This window comes from Cyprinus carpio, chromosome B21, assembly GCF_018340385.1.
Source record: "Cyprinus carpio isolate SPL01 chromosome B21, ASM1834038v1, whole genome shotgun sequence".
NCBI classification, from domain to species: Eukaryota; Metazoa; Chordata; class Actinopteri; order Cypriniformes; family Cyprinidae; genus Cyprinus; species Cyprinus carpio.
In genome coordinates, this window is record NC_056617.1 from 20116933 (window position 1) to 20121821 (window position 4889).

Consider the following 4889-nt stretch of genomic DNA (forward strand, 5'->3'; position numbering starts at 1 on the left):
AGATCATTAGTCCGCTTGATTTCAGATCAGACTGACGGGTTTCCAGATTCTCTCACTGCACCTCACTATTACAATATAAAGCAGATCAAATATAAATCAGTCGAAGCATATAATTAACACTTACATTCATGTCAGAATGTCAATTCAAGTCAGACCTGAAAACTGCGAGCATGAAATATTAAAGCATGCATATGCAAAACTGATGTACAGTTCACAAGCATGATACAGGCACACCAGACTTTATCTCAGCAGTCCGGCCTTCTGTCTGCTACCAAACACAGCTCATATGTGTCTCCATCTCATGAAGATCCACAGATCATGACTCCTGCACAGCGGGGGGTCAGCGGAGGCCCGATCCGATCTCAGGATTAGCCTCCTTAAACATCATCCGTCTAATTCACTCCTCCTGGAAAACCACTGGGAACTTGAGTGGAAAACGACTCACTTTCCAGCCTCGGTTTAGTGTAGCGCAGGCATTTACATCCGCTTCTTTGTTTTGCATCATTTTATAGCATGGAAACATGCGTTAGACAGCTATATGAGACTGTTATAGCAATGAGAAAAGTGATCAGGCCCTCCCTTCAAAACAGATCTGAACCGAAACAGAGCAGGCCGTCAAAAACAGAGAAACAGGCCATAAAGATTAGATTAGATTAGATTCAACTTTATTGTCACTCCACATGTAAGGTACAAGGCAGCGAAATGCAGTTAGCATCTAACCAGAAGTGCAATAAGCAGTAAGTACAGAATATACAAGGTCTACAATATGTACAATAACTATACAGATAAGTATTATGGACAAAATTTACAGATTTTAAATACTATCAGCATGATATACAGATAGGTGTACTATGAACATATTATACAGATGAATATGTGAAGTGTATGTACACTATAGGCAGAACTATGAAACATATGAACAATTTAAACTATTGCAATGGAAAGTAAAGTGCATAGAAAATATTCAGTGTGCAATGGATTATTCAGTGTTCCTGGATGAACAGACAGTAGTGCAAGTAATAGCAAGTTTGTTGTTTTTGCTTGTTGTAAATAAATAAATAAATAAATCAGTCAGATGTAGTGATGAAGTGGGGGAGGAGTCTGTGCGTATGGTGTGGGGGGTGTCAGAGGGCAGAGTTCAGTAAGGAGACAGCTGTAGGGAAAAAGCTGTTCCTGGATCTGCTGGTCCTTGTCCGGAGGCTCCTGAAGCGCCTCCCGGAGGGCAGGAGGTTAAACAGTCTATGGTCAGGGTGAGAGGAGTCCTTAAGAATGCTGCGAGCTCGACGTACACAGCGTTTCCTCTGGATGTCCTCAATAGCAGGAAGTGATGTCCCCTGTAATGCGTTGGGCAGTTTTCACCACCCTCTGCAGTGCTTTGCGGTCAGCCACCGAGCAGTTCCCATACCAGACTGTGATGCAGCTGGTCAGGATGCTCTCGATCGCACACCGGTAAAAGTTCACCACTATGGCTGAAGACAGTTGGTTCTTCTTCAGTGTCCTGAGGAAGAAGAGGCGATGGTGAGCCTTCCTGACCAGGCTGGAGGTGTTTGTGGTCCAGGACAGGTCCTCCGTGATGGTGGTTCCCAGGAACTTGAAGCTGGAGACACGTTCAACAACCATCCCGTTAATGTGGATGGGGTCATGCGTGCTTCCTTTCTTCTTCCTGAAGTCCACAATGAGCTCCTTTGTTTTACTGGTGTTAAGGAGCAGGTTACTGTCAGCACACCATGTGGCCAGGTGCTGTACCTCTTCCCTGTAGGCAGTCTCATCGTTGTCACTGATGAGGCCAATCACCGTGGTGTCGTCTGCAAACTTAATGATGGAGTTGCATCCATGCACAGGCTTGCAGTCATGGGGTGTAGAGGGAGTAGAGAAAATGGGCTCAGCACACAGCCCTGTGGTACGCCAATGTTAAGTGTGATGGTGGAGGAGCAGGTGTGGCCAGACCTAACATGCTGAGGCCTGTTGGTCAGAAAGTCCATGATCCAGTTGCAGAGGGAGGTGTTAATGTCCAGGTCTCCAAGTTTTGTGGTCAGCTTGGAGGGAATGACGGTATTAAATGCTGAACTGAAGTCAACAAACAACATCCGTACATATGTGTTGTTACTGTCCAGGTGTGTGAGTGCAGAGTGCAGCACTGTGCATACTGCATCCTCTGTGCTCCTGTTTCTGCGGTAGGCAAATTGATGTGGGTCCAGTGTGGGTGGGAGGCAGTCTTTGAGGTGTGCTAGGACCAATCGCTCAAAGCACTTCATAATGATGGGTGTGAGTGCTACGGGGCGATAGTCATTCAGGCACATTGGGGAGGAGTGTTTCGGTACTGGCACAATAGATGTGGACTTAAAACATGTTGGCACAGATGCTTGGGTGAGGGACAGGTTGAAAATGTCTGTGAAGACCCCTGCAAGCTGCTCTGCACATGCTCTAAGCACACGTCCAGGAATGCCATCCGGGCCGGCAGCCTTGTGTGCATTGATCCGGCTCAATGCAGTGTGGACATCTGAGGAGGTGAGTTTGAGGGGTTGGTGATCTACTGAGTGTGTGATTTTGGTGGCCGTCTCCTTGCTGTCGCTGTTGAAGCAAGCATAAGTCATTTAGCTCGTTAAGGAAGGAGACGTCCGTGACCATTGGAGTGGAGTTGCTTGGTTTGTAGTCACTGATGGCCTGGATGCCCTGCCACATGCGTCGGGGGTCAGAGTTGGAAAAGTGTTCCTCTACCTTCAGCTTGTAGCAGTACTTGGCCTTTTTGATGCCCCTTTTCAGGTTAGCCCTGGATTTACTGTAGGCCTGCACGTCATCTGACCTGAAGGCAGTGTTGCGGGCTTTCAGCAGAATTCGCACCTCCTTGTTCATCCATGGCTTCTGATTAGGGTATGTTGTGATCTGTTTTTCTGATGTAACACTGTCAATGGTGTTAATTATGTAAGTCAGTACAGAGGAGGTATAGGTATCAATGTCCGTGTGAGAGCCACAGGCAGCCTGAGAAGCAAACATACTCCAGTCCGTGTGTTGAAACCTGTCCTGAAGTAAAGTAAAGCCAAAGATTGAATAAAGCCAAAGATTGAATATTGTGTACTTGATCACAAATGCTGCATGAATCTTGCTGGCAGGAGCGTGGCAAACAGCCTCCTAAAATCTAGTCAGGCCAGATCCTGTTTGGTGCAGATGAGAAAACCTGAAGCCAAAAAAGATGTGTAAAATCTATTTAAAGCTATTTATAAAAGCAATATTAGCACTCTAGTAACTACTAGTATCTACCACGAAACTCTGAATAATGAATTAGTAAGTAACAGTGTTTAGTCGAATGTGGTATTTCACTATTAGCTAATCAGTAACCTCCCCAAGAACTACTAAGAACTACTGTATACAGGTTCATAATTAATATGAATAACGCAAAAGGTGTAATTAATTCTAAAGTGGACGCCATGGTAACCCACTAGTACTGACTCAAGTATTACCAAATTACTAATTTTTTGAAACAGTATTCTAAAGTGAAGATCATGATAACTCTCTAGTAATTACTGAAATCATTATAAACTTTTGAGGCTTTTGTAAGGTTAGTAATTCATTTTGCTAGATTTGGTAACTCTTAAATCATTACTAGTGGTTTACCGTGATCTTCACTTTAGAATACTGATCCAAATAATGATTAATTTCTTCAGAAGGATTTAGTAACACTTAAGTCATTACTATCCAAAACCTTATATATATCTCAAAAACATACAATGATGTCAGGCAATATTACGGAGTTGTCATGCTTTTCACTTTAGAATACTGATCCAAATAATCAGTAGTTCCTTTAGAAGGATTTGGTAATACTTGAGTCAGTACTCGTGGGATACCATGATCTTCAGTTTAGAATAAATTATACATTATGCATAATTCACATTAATTATGAACCCGTATACAGTAATTCTCCAGGATATGTGAAAAAAACGGTAGTTACTGACTAGCTAATAGTGAACTACCAGTTTCAATCTAGCGCTTACTAAATTTTTAAAAATCAGAGTTTCTTGTTAGTTAATAGTGCATTAAGAAATTTGTTCCTGCACTCTTAAAACTAAAGGTGCTTAAAAGGTTCTTCACAGTGATGCCATAGAAGAACCACTTCTGGTTCCACAAAGAACCATTCAGTCAAAGGTTTTTTAAAATCTCTTTTTATAATCTGAAGAATCTTCTTTCGCCACAAAGAAACTTTTGTGAAACAGAAAGGTTCTTCAGATATTAAAGGCTCTTTATGGAACCATTTAGACAAAAAGGATCTTCTATGGCATCACTGTGAAGCACCTTTATTTCTAAGAGTGTGTGTGGTTATTCATTAACAATGGAACAGTGTTACCGAATAAAATGATGTGACAATGTTCAATGGAAACCAAAATCATCAAGCCACTGAGGGCTGGATTCAAAATCACACTGAAAATCAAAGCAAAAAAATAAATTACAGACTGTTCCAACTGTATGAATTTCATCAAAGCAGCTCATAATGTAAGTCAGCAGTGTGTATGGCTTCAATGTATGCACTGATGAGTCGATGGGTGGTGTCCTGAAGGATCTCCTGCCAGATCCTGAACAGTCTGTGGTGTTATTTGGTGGCTGTGGATGCTTCGATGCAGGTCTGGGGGCGTGAGGGACAGTCAGTGGGATTGTGCTTCATCAGGAGGAACCCACAGCCACTGCACCAGCGCAAGATCTGACAGCGGCTCTGAGGATTTTATTCCAGGACCTAACGAGCAGGTAGAGGTCTGTGTGGCCCTCCAGGACCCTCCAATGCTGGATGATGTTGCAGGCAGCCTAACGCTCCCCACAGCACCTGCTGATGGGTTCTTGCCCTTCTACGCTCCTGTCCAGTTCTCCTCGTGTAACGCCCATCTCTTGGTATCTGGTATCTA